Genomic DNA, 16577 nt, shown 5'->3' with positions numbered 1-16577 from the left:
TTCTAATATCGGCTCTTTTTGAGTGAACGCTAAAAATAGCGAAGCTGCAAAACACCGAATTCTTTCCTAGGGAAAGAATTAGGTTGGCCGGTTCTGTGGCTTTGCTATTTTCAGCTCTGTGGTGGAAATTTACGGGTCGGGTTCAGGTAAGTGTGCGATTGTGTGGTTGTTAGGATTACGGTGCGGGTTAGGGCACGAGTTAGATGAATTAGGGTTAGGGGCGGGTTAAGTGAGTTAGGGCGTGGGTTAGATGAATGTGCGATAGTGACAGACCTTAGGGTTAGGGTTTGGGTTAAGGTAAGTGGATAGATAGTAGTGTGTGTATAGTTTAGTGTAGGGTTAGTTGTAGGATTATAAGTGTATGTGTGTGGAATGATGCTTTTTAGGTGTGCTTGTGTTGTGTATATTTGTTTCGGAATAGCAAATTTTTTCCCAAGGAAAAAACTCGCTGTTCTGAATGTTCAATATTATATGGTTTAGATATTTTAGGCTCGATGAAATAGCGTTCGCTATTTTCATCTTTCAATAACGTGATATAAACGCAGCAAATACACATCTAATCCTAATCCACCTGTAAGACTGGAGTTTGGAAGAATGTGCTCCAGCACTGCTGCAGCTTTATCCCTATATTACTTTTTACTCTAATAATCACACAAACTTTTCCAAGTAGCCTGCATAGGGATTCGAACTATCCCCTAATTGTCAGAATAAAACTGACCAAACTCCCTGTACTATAACCAACTCACGAGGAATTCCATGTTAAACAAATATTTCAAGCCATAACCTTGGTTCCTTGAAGTGGATGTTCCCAATACTTGGCTTCACCCACCCTTCTTATCCACCTTCTTATTCTCCATCATTGCTGCAGACTAACACAACATAGGCCAACATTTTGTTTGATTGAGAAATGGAACCATGCCCATTTCCAAATGAATGTCATTGGCATGATCTGTACTAGATGTGTATTCAGATGGTATATTTTATTTCAAAACAAGGAACACAATCTAACCCTTGCTCACTAGTTCAATCCTCCAACATACTTTTCCAATTACAGACTCAGGGTAAGACCACTTGCATAAAATATACGATGGAGAGATCCTCTGATATAATTGTAAAACTGGTAGTCAAACCCCTCCTTGACAGAGGAGCAATGTTAATATTATCTTGACCTATTACTCCATCAGATAAACTTGATGATACGTCTTTGATCTTCACCATTAAGGCCCTTTAGTGGCATGTTAAGAAAATGATAAAAGACATAATGACAAGAGGAACATCTTTGTAGCCTGCATCATTTGATAAAATTCCAGTAATAACTCTAACCACTTAAAAGGCTGGCAATTCTCTCATTCAAATCTCCATATGAATAAACCAAAGTCTCCTGCAAGGCAGGTGTCAGCTGTATGCCAAGATATTTCATTGCTTTATGCCCCCCCCCCCCCAAAAAGGATGGTTCTTCTGGATTACTGGGGATGGGATGTAACTGGCACATCCATCTTGAGTTTTAAATATGATTATCTTATCCCTGATTATTTTGCCAAAAGGTGCCAGAAAACAGTATAGTTAAAGCAAATTGCCATTTCAGCCTATTAAACAAACTTACAGTTATCAGAAAGAGTAAGAGATTTGTCCCATCATGCAACTGACATCCCTACAGCAGCAAAGCGTGATTCATTGTGAACACAGGGTTTATAAAAAAAAGGGCAAAAATAAGCATTAAGAGGGAGCAGTCTTGACATATCCTTTGCTCTAAATTAAATGGATCCGATAAGTAGCCATTCACTTTAATCTGACCCTCACAGCCCCCAGTATACTTACCGAGAGCAAATCAATAAACCTCCAAGGTAGCCTCATCCTAATTAAGACGGCCATAAAATAATTCTAGTTTATATGATCAAATGCCTTCTGAGCCTTCCTCTAACTAGATTATAATCAAAAAGCAATTTGTGCTATTGTGCATGCTGGGTCAGCATCATGGACTTAAAGGCACTGTCCGATGTCTGGCACTCTGCCACAATTCCACACTGGTCATAATGAACCAGAGAGAGTATAAACCATTTAATCTATCTTGGATTTCTGGTATTGTGCCGAGCTAAGTATACAAAAATTTATGCTCTCCCACAGCTGGAATAGAAATCTGTTTAAGCTGTTAGAAAAGAGCTCAGAGCTGTACAAATACAAACAGGAGTGATCTTGATGATTTAATGGAAAAGAAAAGAAGACTAAAAGCAGCAGAAAAAGAAAGGAAGCAGCTGCTCATGGCTATGCTGCAAATGGCAGGAGAGGGAAACCCACAAAAACAAGCCATGGAATTAGAGCCAAAAGAAATTAGTAAAATGTCTGATATTTAGGAGAAACTAGATAAAAGCATACAGTGATGTCATAAAAACAGAGATTCCTTGGTAGAGTATACAAAAAACTGCTAAAGGACTTGAAGAGGAAGAAAATGCTTTATCAACCCACTTCTGATTATACTGAGGCAATTAAGAGAGTCAGAAGTAAGCACACAGTGGTTAGAAGAGCTAGAGGCCGTGCAGGAAGAAATTAGAGAAAAAATGGTGGAAATTAAGGAGATAGGATGGTGTGAGAATTTAAGATTTACCAATATACTGACGGGAGTTGAAGGCAAGGAATGCAAAAGCTACATGGTGGCTCAACTAAGTAAATGGACAGCATCTCCCAAGAAAAAATACTATTGGACAGAATGCCCAAAAGTCTGCATGCTAACAGGATTAATTGCTTGTTTCTCAAGGCCAGCTAAAGGACCAACTACTGAGTGAACTCTAGAAAAAAGAGAACAATTTGTTGGTGGGAGAAAAGAGTGTGTTTGCCATTCAGAATTGTTCAGTAGACACTAGACAGGAAAAGAAGAAATTAGTACCTCTTTTCAGAAACAGTTTAAAGCTCAAATTCAAATTAGTCTCTCCTGCCATCTTTTTTTTCGACAGTGGTCAGATCTTTTTTGGAACCAGAAGCAGTTTTGTCTAGAGATAGTGAGGTACTAGCAGTTTCTCCAACATGGTGGCCAAATGGTCATGGGAGAGAACAAGCAGGGAATGCCGCGGGGGGGGGGGTTTGGGTGCAATTAAGAAAATGCAAGAAAAGGAAAACGGAATAAATTTGAAGAAAATAGGGGACAGCCTGGCAAGCATTGTGAGAAGGCAGACCAGCCACACACTGAAGGTCAAGGGAAAGACAAATAATAATAATAATATAAAGGATCCAGAATTGCATGTGAAATAGAACAGACTGAAAATATCAATTTTAGATTTAAACTGTACTGACATATATATTTTACATATTGCTCTTTTCTCTTTTTATAAAGTTGTAATTTGAGGTAAGCCTGCGTTAAATATCCACATTAAAAAGACAAACATTTGTTTATATATAAATGCTGTGAATCCAGGGAAAAGTGAATGGTAGCAGAGTAGCATTCAATCTAAAATTATGATTCATGACAGTACGTTATTGGGCAGTGTCTGTCTGTGATGGGCCTTCCTGATTGATCTGGTTGCTATTCAAAATATCTAACAAGAAAAGGCTACAATACGCCTGCAGACCCCTGCCTCATCTGGGACGAGACTGTTGATAATCAAATAGCCTATGGCCTGCTTCTAATCTTGAGATTGGTGCTACTGTTTTGCTTCTGGTGAGAGAAGAAGCAAATTCCAGCACAATGAAGCTGTAGTGAGACCAACACTAGTGGTAGCCAATTAGGTGAATCCCTCCTATTCATCATTCTTAACAAAGGTCTGTCTTTTTACTTTTCAGTTAAGTGCTGCTTGATTAGTTACTGTCTAAGTAAGCTAACTTCAGAATATCTCCCTAAATGTGTCATCCATAAATCATCATGGTCTATTTTATTAATTTCCCCTCAAGTGTTTGGCAGTGTCCTGTGTGACGATGTGAGGTATTGCCAGTGATGAGAGGAGAAGTAAGCTAGTGATGTGAATATATGTCAGCAGAGCTAGCTGGAATTTAGTAAAGAATTCTATGTTATTTGAATATTAAACTGATTTGTACAGATGCTTGTGTTGAAAATGGATTTGTAAACTTGCTTGCATTAAAAATTTACCAATAGTAGGTCCTGACTGCACTGTAACGAAATTAAACATATATATATATATATATATATATATATATATATATATATATATATATATACATACACACACACACACACACACACACATATATATATATATATACATATGTGTGTGTGTGTTAAGAGAGGATACTGGAAGAGAAGAGGTTAAGCTCAGTTCCAGCTAACTTTGAGAAATAGTAAAACAATTAAATTACTGGGCCTCGGCCATAAAGATGTTATCTCACAGTTTTGAATGTAGCCAGAGATGCAGTGTCTGTAACAAGCATGGTGTGTTAGTCTCTGTAGGAGTAGTAGAGGTTTGTAATTATTTTATGACTTCCAGAAGCTGCACCAGATCTCAGCAAAGGTCTTGTGTGTGCATTATTGACATATAAGTGCTAAATCCTGGCAGTTTCTAGCAGTGAGGGGCTGCATGGGAACCAAAAATCAGATGACCAGATGTATGTGATGTCACCCTGTACAATGTTTTAATATTAGTTGAGACTGAAGTCACAGGGCAGTCTGTTTCTTGGAACCTGACATGTAAGAATCCCTCACCTACTTCATCTTGCCTTGCTCTAATAAGTAAACAGGAATGGTAACACTCTAGATCAGTCAGGAAAATATAGTGAGAATAGTTAAATTCTGTAACTGTGTGAAGCTTTCCAGCTGAGTTATTTTTACTATTTCCTGTGGCTGAAACTTTGGTGTTTACTGTAAATAGATATTTTGTATTTTCATGTTTTATTACTTATTAAATATATTTAAACTTTCAATTATGCCTGGTCCTTCAGAGAAATAGTTTAACCTTTGAGAGTACTTATATCTATTGGTGACACTGTGGCCACTCCTGAAGCCTGGCTGTTTGGTCAACATTACCATTTATTTCACTCAGTATAATTGGGTACCCTTGCAAGAACCTGGCTTTGTAATGTCTGGTGGCAGTGATAACTACCTTATAATCTGAGGAAAAAGGGAGCACAGCAGGTAAATCTGTGCCAGCCTTTCCCAGGTGTGTGTGAAAATCAAATCTCACAGTGTGTGTGTGAGCTACTAAGAACAGGGACACGAAGCACTAGTTTTACAAAGAGGGTGCTGGCACACTTGGCTTAGACACTCGGCTGAGGACAACTCTTCAGCTGTGCCAGTGGAGAGCATTACTGGGGACCTGGGGGGAGTGAGATAGAAATCCAGACCCTGGACAGAGTGTATTCCCTGTGTGTTCTTAAGAGAAATTGTGCTTGATGCAGAGACCTATATCTGGAAATGCTGGGTGCATCCATTTTTGTTCCAAGTGAATGTCCCTATCCAGTGTCAGTGGTGAGGATTGAGGCTCCTTGATTACTGGCCCAGAGTGGGGACGTCACATCTTGTATAGATGCAGGGACTTTTAGATGACATTTTTCCTGAAAAAGCACCCTTGAAATTTCACTAATACCTAGCTGCACTCTTGGTAACTAGTTTGCAGTGACAAGCACTGCCCCTAGTGTTGTAAACCAGATACACCTGACTTTATGTTATATTCTCACCGTAACTGTTTTGTGAATAAAAGACGGACGGTTTGCTAAGGATATGAACTTTCCCTCTCTCTGTAACCTGCTTGGTGTATATGGGCATCCTGAAGCAATGTAGAAATTGCCTTATGTTTACTGACAACAAGCTAATTCTCAAGCAAACTGATGATTTACACAATGTCAAAGGAGACAAAGCTCTCGCGTAAAAGTACTCCTAATGTCAATCATATTGTCAGTAGTACACATGCTGCACCCATCACACACACATTACAACACAGACACACAGGCCCACATATGCTGTGGCACTTATAACCTTCCTAAACCCCAAAGACTTCCTAGACAAAGAACACATAACAAATGCCCTCAGCAGCACTGAATGCTCTCTTTTAAAACTACACCCACATTAACGCATACAACTACATCTTATGGAGCCCCTACTTTCTAAGCATATAAGGCAAGGTGCCACATAATCCAACATTCTAGTCATTGAAGATTCCATTGTGAGACACACTGATGTCCCTCTCATCAGGCTGAGTAAGGAGAAAGTCATGGTCAGTTGCTTATCAGGGGCCAGGATCTGCCACTGTCCTATGCAGACCATCTCAAAGCCATGTTTCTGTATTCTGTCTCCTACTAGCTGCTGAGGTGTAATCTATGCCTGGTAAACAAGGCACTGTCAGATCACACCCCAATGAACCTTTTACATATTTGCAAAACAAACTGCACCAAAATTATCTGTTCTGAATGCTTAAACTTTGCCTGTGATATAAACAGGATCTGCTGGAGAAACAGGTATGTACCCCAGAGATAGAATACCCCCATCTCTGGAACAGGCTATCCATCCATGTGAAGCAGAGTTCCTCCCTAATCTAATTCAAGGGCAACTTGAACAACTGAATGGGGAAAAGGAAATTCATCCCTGGTGTGACACCTATGTCTCTAATGGACACAGGTACTCCCTTGTAAATGATTCATCTACCAGGCCCCTGCTTGTAAATGTTTCATCTCATAAGTCCCTGTTAACACTTATCAAGGGTACAAAAACTTGTAAAAAAAATTTGGGATGCATTACTAGACTTAAAAAGGCCCCAGTGGTGACTAGTACATACCTATGAAACTATAAATAACACCCATCATCTATTTTATGTTTGTGTGTTTTTCCTCATCTTATCATCCCATGTTCTTTAAAATAGTTTTTCACATGGGTCCTCAAACTAGGTCCGAGTAATCTGTGGTGAGGGTCATCATGGGATGTGGTGCTTTGAACAGCAACCCCTCGTTTATCTTGCATTGTACCACTCACCATGAACTGTCTATTCTGATGCAAAGAATAAGTGGAGTGGTGGTCTCTAATGAAGAAGGATGCTGATATCATCTGTTTCTCAAGTACCACTGGAGCTTCCTCATGTGTACTCAATCACAAAAGTAAGAGTAGTAAAGTGGAGAGTGAAGTACAAAAGCAACAGCAACAAAAAAGTATACTCTCCAATTTAATAAAAATGACAAAGCTTTCGGATATACAAATAATCCTTCCTCAGTATCTTATAAAAATTAAAAACTCAAACTAGTATTTACAGTAAAAACATGTGACACAGCCATTAATTAAAGTGAGTGAACCCCCAACTCAAAGAAACAGCTAACAAAAACAGGAACAGATATATACATATATTTAATTTCTTCTTAATTTTCTTTTCTTTATTTTTCAAGACAGGTTTCAAAGTAACCTGCTTGTTTGATCCTGGACCTTTATTGGCTTGAAGCCTAACTATCCATTCATATTCCTCGGTGTCCACAATATTATTATGGTCACCACGCCTAATATCAGAGTAGACTATAGACATAACTCTAAAATCAAATTCATGTTCAGCACCCATCTGGGTTATCAGAAAGAATTGGTTTATTCTAAAATCTATACCTGGCCATGAAAATTGGCTTCCAGAACAACTTCTGTTTAGTTATAGGAACTGTGCCAACTTAAAACGCTTATGTTATAAAGATTTTGCTTTGAATAAAGTATAAGGCAGTGAATTTAATAGAATAGGTACATTTCCGTGTTATAGTTGTTCTTGCTGTAATAGTATTAATTCATGTCCTGAGTTTATACATCCTAATAGTGGTAGAAAGTTTACCTTCCACTGTACAGCAACATGTAACACTTCTAGTATTATATATCTTGCAACATGTAAAAAGTGCCTAGGTTTTTATGTGGGAAAATCAACTAGGCGATTAAAGGACAGAATTATTGAACATAGGTCAGAGATCCATAGGAATGTTTGTAGCAATTCACTTGCTTGCCATATTTCCCAGATGGGTGCTGAACATGAATTTGATTTTAGAGTTGTGTCTATAGTTTACTCTAATATTAGGCGTGGTGACCATAATAATATTGTGGACACCAGAGAATATGAATGGATAGTTAGGCTTCAAGCCGACAAAGGTCCAGGATTAAACAAGCAGGTTACTTTGAAACCTGCCTTGAAAAATAAACAAAGGAAAATTAAGAAGAAATTAAATATATGTATATATCTGTTCCTGTTTTTGTTATCTCTGTTTCTTTAAGAGTTGGGTGTTCACTCTATTTAATTAATGGCTGTGTCACATGTTTTTACTATAAATACTAGTTTGAGTTTTTAATTTTTGTAAGACACTGAGGAAAGATTATTTGTATAGCTGAAAGCTTTGTCATTTTTATTAAATTGTGTTTGGCTCGACGTTGTGGAGAGTGTACTTTTTTGTTGCTGTTGCTTCCTCATGTGTAGACAGGAAAGGAGCACCATTAGGATGCAGGATGCCATGTAATACAATAATCCAAGGAATTCACTTGTTGAAAGTGTTTTGAAAGTATAAGGAAAAATGGGACACTCCATCCTCAGGGAGGAAAGGTGTGCGAAGGCTGCTGTCCAGACTTGGCCCAGGAAAAACAAGTCACTAATGGTGCTAGGTTTGATTTTTGGTTTTGTTGACATTGAGAATCAGCTCAATGAAGCAATTTAAGATGAATTTCAAAGCCTTGAGAATGTCCTGTCGGGACTCTGCTGGGATAGAGTAATCGCTTGTGGGAAATTTGGCTACCCTTTGTCCTGCAATAAGCAATTACTGGAGCCAGGCATTTTGTGAAAACACTAGTATACAATCCAAAGGGGCAAGAATGTGAACTGGAAAATTTCTTCCCTTGGCTGCAAATCTGATAAACCTCCTGTGATTTTTGACAATGGGTATACGAAGATAAAACAGTCTATGTCCAGTGTGACCATAAAGGCATAGATTGGTAGGACCGGTAATGGGCTTTGCAACATTAACAATTTCAATTTGGGCACAATAAACAACTTGTTAAGATAGAATAGGTCTCCATGTGCCTTCTTTTCTTCGGACCAGGAAAAAATCTTGAGCAGAACCCTTGCTCTTTCTCGTCAGCTGGCACTCTATGTCCTCAGACTGCATCATTTCTTTTAAGACTTGAAGGAATTAAATCCAACTAATCCACAGTGGAATGCTGTGACATTTTGAAATTATTTGGAAGAGTAATTTCTAGCTTTTTTGAAGAAAGTTCAGTACTCATTGATCATGGGTGATGTTCTCCCAGCATTATGCAAAAAAGGCTGAGATCTCTCTAAATACCTCTGAAGAAAGAAGGATAACTGGGGAAAGAGTAGACTTAGGTTGGGGTGCAATCATCATGGCTGCATCATGGCCAACTCCTCTGGGAGTTATCAACCTGGCTGCATCTTGGCTAACTCCTCTGAGCCTGCCAACCCCCCCCCCCCCCCCGGCTTCTCTTTTGGTCTTGCATATCAATCTTCAAATTACTGACACTGTGGTGCAGCATTAGGGTGTGCTGCACTCCTGGTGTGCCAGCCTTCAGAGAAAATGTTAAACTGAGGTCCCATCTGCTAGATTTGATGGTAGCTCAGAAGGATGTAAAAAAATGCCTTGGTACTCAAAGTATACAGGTTCCTTATGTTTATTACAATATTTACCAAATACATACATTAACAATTTTCTTACACCATTTATATTAATATGTATTTATCAGTCAAGGAACCAAACACTTCCTTTACTTATGAATTCTCTCAACCTCTTCCCCTTTCTCGCTGCCACAACCAATATCTTACTCTCTTTAAAATGTCAGTTAAAAGTCCAAGTTCTGTTAAATTAAACTCCCCCATATCTGACATTCTCTTGAAAACTGATGAACACACCCCTGAAAACTGATCCAATAGTTAGGGACCTGGGAACCTATGCAGACTACAAACTGTTCTTCGATCACCACATATTCACTATTGTAAGAAATCATCATAATCAACTACATTTTTCTACATGGGGGTCAGGGTGCCGTATAAACTGTCACCATCACTCAATTTAATGTCACGCTCCTACCTTCTTCTACAGTCATGCCTGACTGTCACAGGTCTTCTATCACACAATCCATCTACCTCTTTTCTGGAACCCTTTATTTCCTCTTGCCTTTTTTCTGTCTGACCCAAATTTTCTTCACCATATTGTCTTCTGATTTCTGCATATGTGCCTGGATCACTGTAATGTGTTCTCTTTGACCTTCACTAAAACTGGAGCTACTTTGGCTTCTGATCTGATGTCTTCATTTCTTCATCTGTCTCACAGTGTGCTTGCACACCATTGTTTTGTACACCTTACTTGTCAGCTTATTTGGCATTCTCCTCTCACACACTACTACTGGCACACTGTGCCATTTGGCTGCAGTCTCCCTCATTCTAGCTTTGACCTCCTCATTCAGGCTTCCCTTCTTCTCAACCACACCTCCTAGTTACATGAAGCTGTTAACTTGTTCCACCGTTTTCCCTTCTATCTCAGTTCTCAGCTTCTTCAGATTTCTCCAATTTGTTGCGATCAGAACTGCCTTATCAGTGCTCACTTTCAACCCATGTACCTTCAATTTTACATTCCATTTCCCTATCCTTTGCTGAAGTTCTTGCTTAGAGTCTCCTAGTAATGCCACATTGTCTACATATAGCAACTTTGTTGATTTGTCCTCTCCAACCTGTTTGCTAATGTAGTCCATCATGAGTATGAACAGCAGTTGACTCAGAGTTGAACCCTGATGCACGCCCTCTCCCACTAGGACCCCTTCTGTGAGGATGAACACTGTTCATACCAAAGTCATTGGGTCCTTCTATATAGTCTGCACTAATTTTACCAATGCTATGAGGACCTCGAACCACCACAGAACTGCCCGAATCAGCTTTCTTGGGACCTTGTCAAATGCTTTCTCTAATTCTAGGAATGCCCAGTTGGACTTTTCCTCATCTTTACCTTATTCTCGACCATCTGTCTCACTGCAAACATCTGATCGCTGTTGCAGATGTCTTGTGAGGTACATACCAAACCAAAATTCCTTCCATGAGTACACCAATTTGTTTCCCAAAATCGCATTTTATTTTGCTTTTGTTTACCAAATTTGTCCATCTGGGTTTAGTGAAAAACCCTTTTCAGTGGAGGCTAGGAGAGAAAAGCTCCAACATATTACATACATCTTTAAAACAGATATTCAGTAATATACCTGAACAATTAGACTGCATTCATATTAAATAAAGGAAACTATTAAAGTATAAAAATATTTATTAATTTAATAGATGTTGAACACTGAGAATTTAAAGAGGTGTATTATTGAGTTTGTCAACTAGATGACAGACCTAGTGATTAGGCATTTAAAGATATGGAAGTGAGGTCAGGAACGTGGTAGGGCAGAAGATATTAATACTGTAGTTGAGGTGGTGTATTAAAAGCAGGGTCAGAGACAATTATATACGGCTATCATAAGGTTTATATTACAGGTATACAGGTGGGGTGGCAAGCAGTGTCAAGAAACTATCTACATGGCTAGGACATGCTAGTAAAACTATTCATGTACTGGTGAAGTCTGGTTGTGGGACAAAAGATTCTGAGCGAAGAGAAATGGTTTGACAAAATGGCAAGCTGATAACATTCTTCTTTTCTTTTTCCAATCAACAATTTACTTTAACTTCATAATTTTATTGTATTCTGATATTTATTTTATTTCATCTTGTCCTACTTTTTTTCATTTCCCTTTTCCCCCTATATTTATACTTTTTTATATATCTTACTTATCTCTTTTTTTTACCTTTCTCATTACCGAAATCAAATAATAAAAGGCTCACACAGCCAATCCAATTAGTAAAAACTACAAGAAAAACCTAGCTAAGCTAGAGTTTTCACTGTGTGATTTCTCAAAACCTCCTGTAACAGAGGACTATGGGATATAACAAATGATCCCTTAAGGAACATTAGGTATTTCAGCTATAAGTATTCTGAATGCCCATGACTTTTAAGTCTGTTTACAGATATTCAGGCCACAAAAACCAACCTCCACTAGCTGTGGACATGCATGTTTTGACCTTCTTATGACCTTGTCAGCAAAGCATAAGTGGACTGTTTAGTTGTAGTCCCAAACTCTGACATAAATAATCTTTACATGGTGTTACTGTATTTCTTTTTTCAGTCTCAGTCATAAATTATTCCTGCAAATTAAAGCTTATGTGTCACTTCACAGATAATTTTCAGCTCCAAATGATTAATGCCTTTATGGCTTTAATGTCAAACCCTAGTGGTAAAATAATAATGTCCATAATATTATACTTCATGAAAGTGTTATTTTTCACTGTTTATTCTTGCCGTTGGGCATCTTTTCTGTGGCTGTTAAAAAAACGCAAATCTTTGCCCTCTCTATTTCTTGTTCCATTCTTCATTGATGAATCTTTCATTTAACAAAAATCCTGTTGCAAAGGTAAAACTCTTAAAAACTGGCTACTACACCAGCTAAGAATACCTTCAACGTTTTCCTTTTACCAGCTGCTACTTCTGTTTGCAACCTCTCAGTTTCTTCCTCCTGTAATACTCTCTCTACCATGTCATTCCATCATGCTTTAATTCCTTCCCATGTTTCTGGTTCATCAAATTTACCAATATCGGTGTCTCCAATTCTCTAATTTCTAACTCTGTAACAATTATTCTGACTCCTTTTCCTACTTCTGTAAGTTTTGTCTTGCCCCTTTCTCCATCTCTGCTGCACTCTCCTCCATTTTAGAATTCCCAGAACTGTAGTATCAGCCCTCTAGTACTAGCACTTCACTTTTTTCTCCTCAAAATCAGTACAGGAAATTCCCTGGTGTCCTGGCCATATTTCCTCTAGTAGTATGAATACCACACCAGGTTCCTCCTGAAAAGAGGCTACTAACCTACTAAAATTAACCTAGTCAACAAAGGATAAATACATAAATAATCTTCTGAACTTTCCTCTTAGCCGTCTCTGTTTTTGTCTTGCTTAGGTTTTAAGAATAAATACTTAGCTGGGTAGTTCATGTTGAATTTAGGAGCTTGGACCTGACAAAGTTGTTTTAGAGACTGCATGGGGTCTTGCCCAACTCCTTGAGCAGGGGGTCCAAAGAAGAGATACTTGCCCAAAGGGGCATTAAGAAACTCCATCTTTACTATCTTTATATGGTCTGAAATGGGCTGATTCATCATCCAGGGATGTCACTGAATAACAGATCCAATGGCTGCTACCCTGCATGAAGCATGCAACATAGCCACATTTCTTGGAGTGGTAATTTGAGCTGAAGTATCCAACGTTTAAGCATCTCCTGTTTCAGCTCATTATCTTGTAGTCTCTCTGCCTTATTCATCATTTTCTCCAGCAGAGACTACTGATAGGAAATCTTGAGACTGACAGTTCAATGTACCTAAAGAAAGGTATCAGAAGTGTAAACATGTTTTCTAAATCTTTTGAGTTGAGTAGTGTACCCTCCTTGCTATTGGGAACAGGGTTCATGGATGGAGCCAAAGTTGCTCCCTGCTGGAATCCAGAGATGCCATATCTGGATCAGCCAAGGGATTCTTAAAAAGTGACTACTGGGAATCCTTGACCCTACATAAACTGCCAGGTTTCCTTGGAGCAAGGGAGAGGAAGTCTAGCTCCAAAGATGTATTTGCAAATAAATATCCAGGACATCCACCACTGGAGGACCAGCTAATGCTCTTAGCTCAGGCAGGCTGAACCTCTGAGTAATCCTTAGTCTGTTATTTAAACACCTCCGTCATCCTAAGAAAAGTGTCATAAAAGAAGCAATCCTCTGGTGGTGAAACAAAAATAAAGGGTGTCGCAGATGTCTGACTTGTAAGCTTCAGCAGTGGGGATTTGGCTAACATACGCTAGTACACCTGTTTCTGAATCACAGTAGTCATAACTTACGTGTTGATGTTCCACCCTTCTCTTTTTAGAAGGGGCCTCAGACACTTTTGGTATTTCTAATTGTGGCCTACTGAATTTCAAAAAGGACATGAAAACTTTAGCCAGCTGAACCAGTTGGTCAGTAGAGGCCTGGGAAGAGGAGGAGGCTGAGTCATTGCCCAACCAAGGCAAAGACAAGCAAGCTGGCACTGGGTTAATCGTCAGTGCCTTGTGTCTCATGGTTACAGGTCAAAGGTGGGAAATCAAAATCTCAATCATGTCTTCAGAAGCACCTCAATGATAAAAATCTTGGGAATCTTGCCTTATCATTCCATAATGAGAATATGAGCCTCCAAAACAGATAAGCCTTTGGTCTCAGGTGATGCAGCAGAAGTGCATGCAGGATACTTATGGCATGTAGGCTTGCAAACCAGTCACACATCAGGCCTCAGATGAGACCAAGCTCTTAAGGCAGGGGCTGCTAAAGTACCTCTCTGAATCAGGAACTGCTAGACCCAGGGATAACCAGAGCTGTCTCTTGGAACATCATTGGTCTCACAATGTTCCTCCCATTGTCTCTTACTGGCATGTTTCTTTTCAGTAGAAGGTTCCTGGAGACCTTGGCTGATGTCATGGCAACAACGACCTAGGTCCATGATCCTTTTTTTGTCTGTGAATTTCTGGAGAGATGGTCAACTTTCTGGATTGTCCTTGGGGCAAAACTGGTGCAATGTGGAGTCCAAGTTGTACTCTAGGTTGAAGCAAAACAAGCACAAATTGTGGAAGTCTTTTTGGGGGAATATGGTTCCCACACACACTATAGTTGTTAACTTTAACAAATACTTTGATAAAGTTTATAGTTTATGAAAATCAGACATTAACTATAGCAAAAATAATCAAAAAGGCTAAGAAAAATTCTCTGTGGGATATGTTTCTGGCATTGGGAATGGTGTTGGCTGACATCTCTTATACCACCAACATTTTTGCAGGTCAAAGCCACTGGAAAAGATAAAACTCTAGATGCTGGGCTGGCCAGTCAGGCTACCTGCAGGAATGATCCCAAACCCAAGGACTACAACAGTGAACACTTTCAATAACACATGTACTTTTTCCACTATTACAATTAAAATAGAAGTCTGCCTACTATCTCTTCCCATTTTAACCAAAACCATATTAAAAGCATTCTGGAGTCAGAATAAACTCCACCCCCTCCCAGTTTAAGTGACTGTCTATACTGACAATCTCTTCCTGAAGAAAACTGTTCTAGTACCTCTAGCTGCAACTGTTGGCTTTAATGTAAAAAGACAAATCGATCCACCATGCACATCTTACAACACATTACCATCAAAGACCATATTAAATAGCACAAGTTTAATCATCTGATACCAACCAGCCCCCCCCCCCCCGAAATGTACACATATACTCTCATTAGCAGGTTCCCAATCTACAGATGTACAGTTTCAGTAGTTCAAAACATTCTTCAAAATGTTATGACAGATGCACCAAAGGACTCCCATTCTGAGGGAAGCAGTCTGGTCTCCTGCAGCACTAGCACCTACTACTGCAGACAATAGTGCACAGCATACAGTATGACGGCAGGAGATGAGTGACAAATTGTGAAGCTGCACACATTGCAGCCTTCATCGTCCATTAACAGCAGTATTTGCAAGTATTCAGGGAGATAGTGAAGCTCTCGTGCAAGTGCATGTCAGCCTCCATGGGTAAAGTTAAAGCCAACAACAAACCCCTCATCACCTACAGCTTCTAAAATGACAGTTTCTCTGTCTGCTTCTCACCTCCACCAATGGTTGCTGAATTAGCTGTTGCAATAGAAGAATGACTGGGTTCAACATCAGTAGGAGTGGGCTGATGGCAGACCGTGGAAAAGTTTGGTTAAGCAAAATGCTGCTGTAACTGCAAAACTTTCTGAACTACAATCAGAATGGTTGTCACAAAACTAGAGGTCTCTTCTAATGACTTTTAAGTTTCATTCTCCCTCAGCCTACTCTAGTAATTTGCTTATATTTTACTAAATGACAGCAGAAGGAAGTGATAAACAGCAGGAAGTAAACACACCCCTGCAGTCTTTGACCATAACATAGCAATAAGTATAGAAGGAAGATACCACAGGATGAAAACAAAGACATTGACATTTTAGGAGCAAAAGACAGGTTCAAACATTCAGAATGGAGTACGTGAACAGCTGAAATTACAACAGGTTTCTATGTAACAAAACTGTATTATAGTGTGTGGAATCAGAAGGTCTTCAACTATACGCAACTTCAAAGAAGTAATACTAAAAGCAGGGTGGCTGCAAGATTAAACATAACATACCATACCATGAAAGATTGCCCTAGCAAAGCAGGGTTTGAATTCAGAAGTTATACAGATGTTGTGATGCCTAAAGGTATGGGCATTAGTCCATGCCACCTAATCATAGATCTCCTGGACAGAAACCTCTTAAAACAGGCACAGACGTAACCACAACCAAGTCACCAAAATTACAGGGCTAAATCAGGCTGATAAAGACTGCTTAGTGGGAGGCTTATGTTTTCTAATATATGCAAAATAAAGTTGTTCTTATTAGATAAAAAAAGGATCCTGACAATATAAGTAAAATATTACTTTGTGTCTAACCTGAATAAAGGATTTTAACATGGTTTGTACAAATTAGGAAAACAGGCGGCTAAGACTACTCTAGCATTACTTTGGGTAAAAACTGAAAATTGCTGAGAAGCTAAACATGATCTTC

At 39.1% G+C, this 16577-nt stretch overlaps 1 protein-coding gene across 1 annotated transcript in view; it reads right to left on the bottom strand.

The window, feature by feature from the left end:
* The window catches only part of ANXA7 (annexin A7), a 1208209-nt gene that overhangs the window by 233803 nt on the left and 957829 nt on the right, over window positions 1–16577 (bottom strand). The window lies entirely within an intron of this gene.

The sequence above is a fragment of the Protopterus annectens genome, chromosome 14.part0 (assembly GCF_019279795.1).
Source record: "Protopterus annectens isolate FY-2018-M chromosome 14.part0, PAN1.0, whole genome shotgun sequence".
In the NCBI taxonomy this organism is placed as follows: Eukaryota; Metazoa; Chordata; order Ceratodontiformes; family Protopteridae; genus Protopterus; species Protopterus annectens.
Note: the sequence above shows the minus strand (reverse complement) of the source record. Positions and strands in the feature narration are given on the sequence as shown.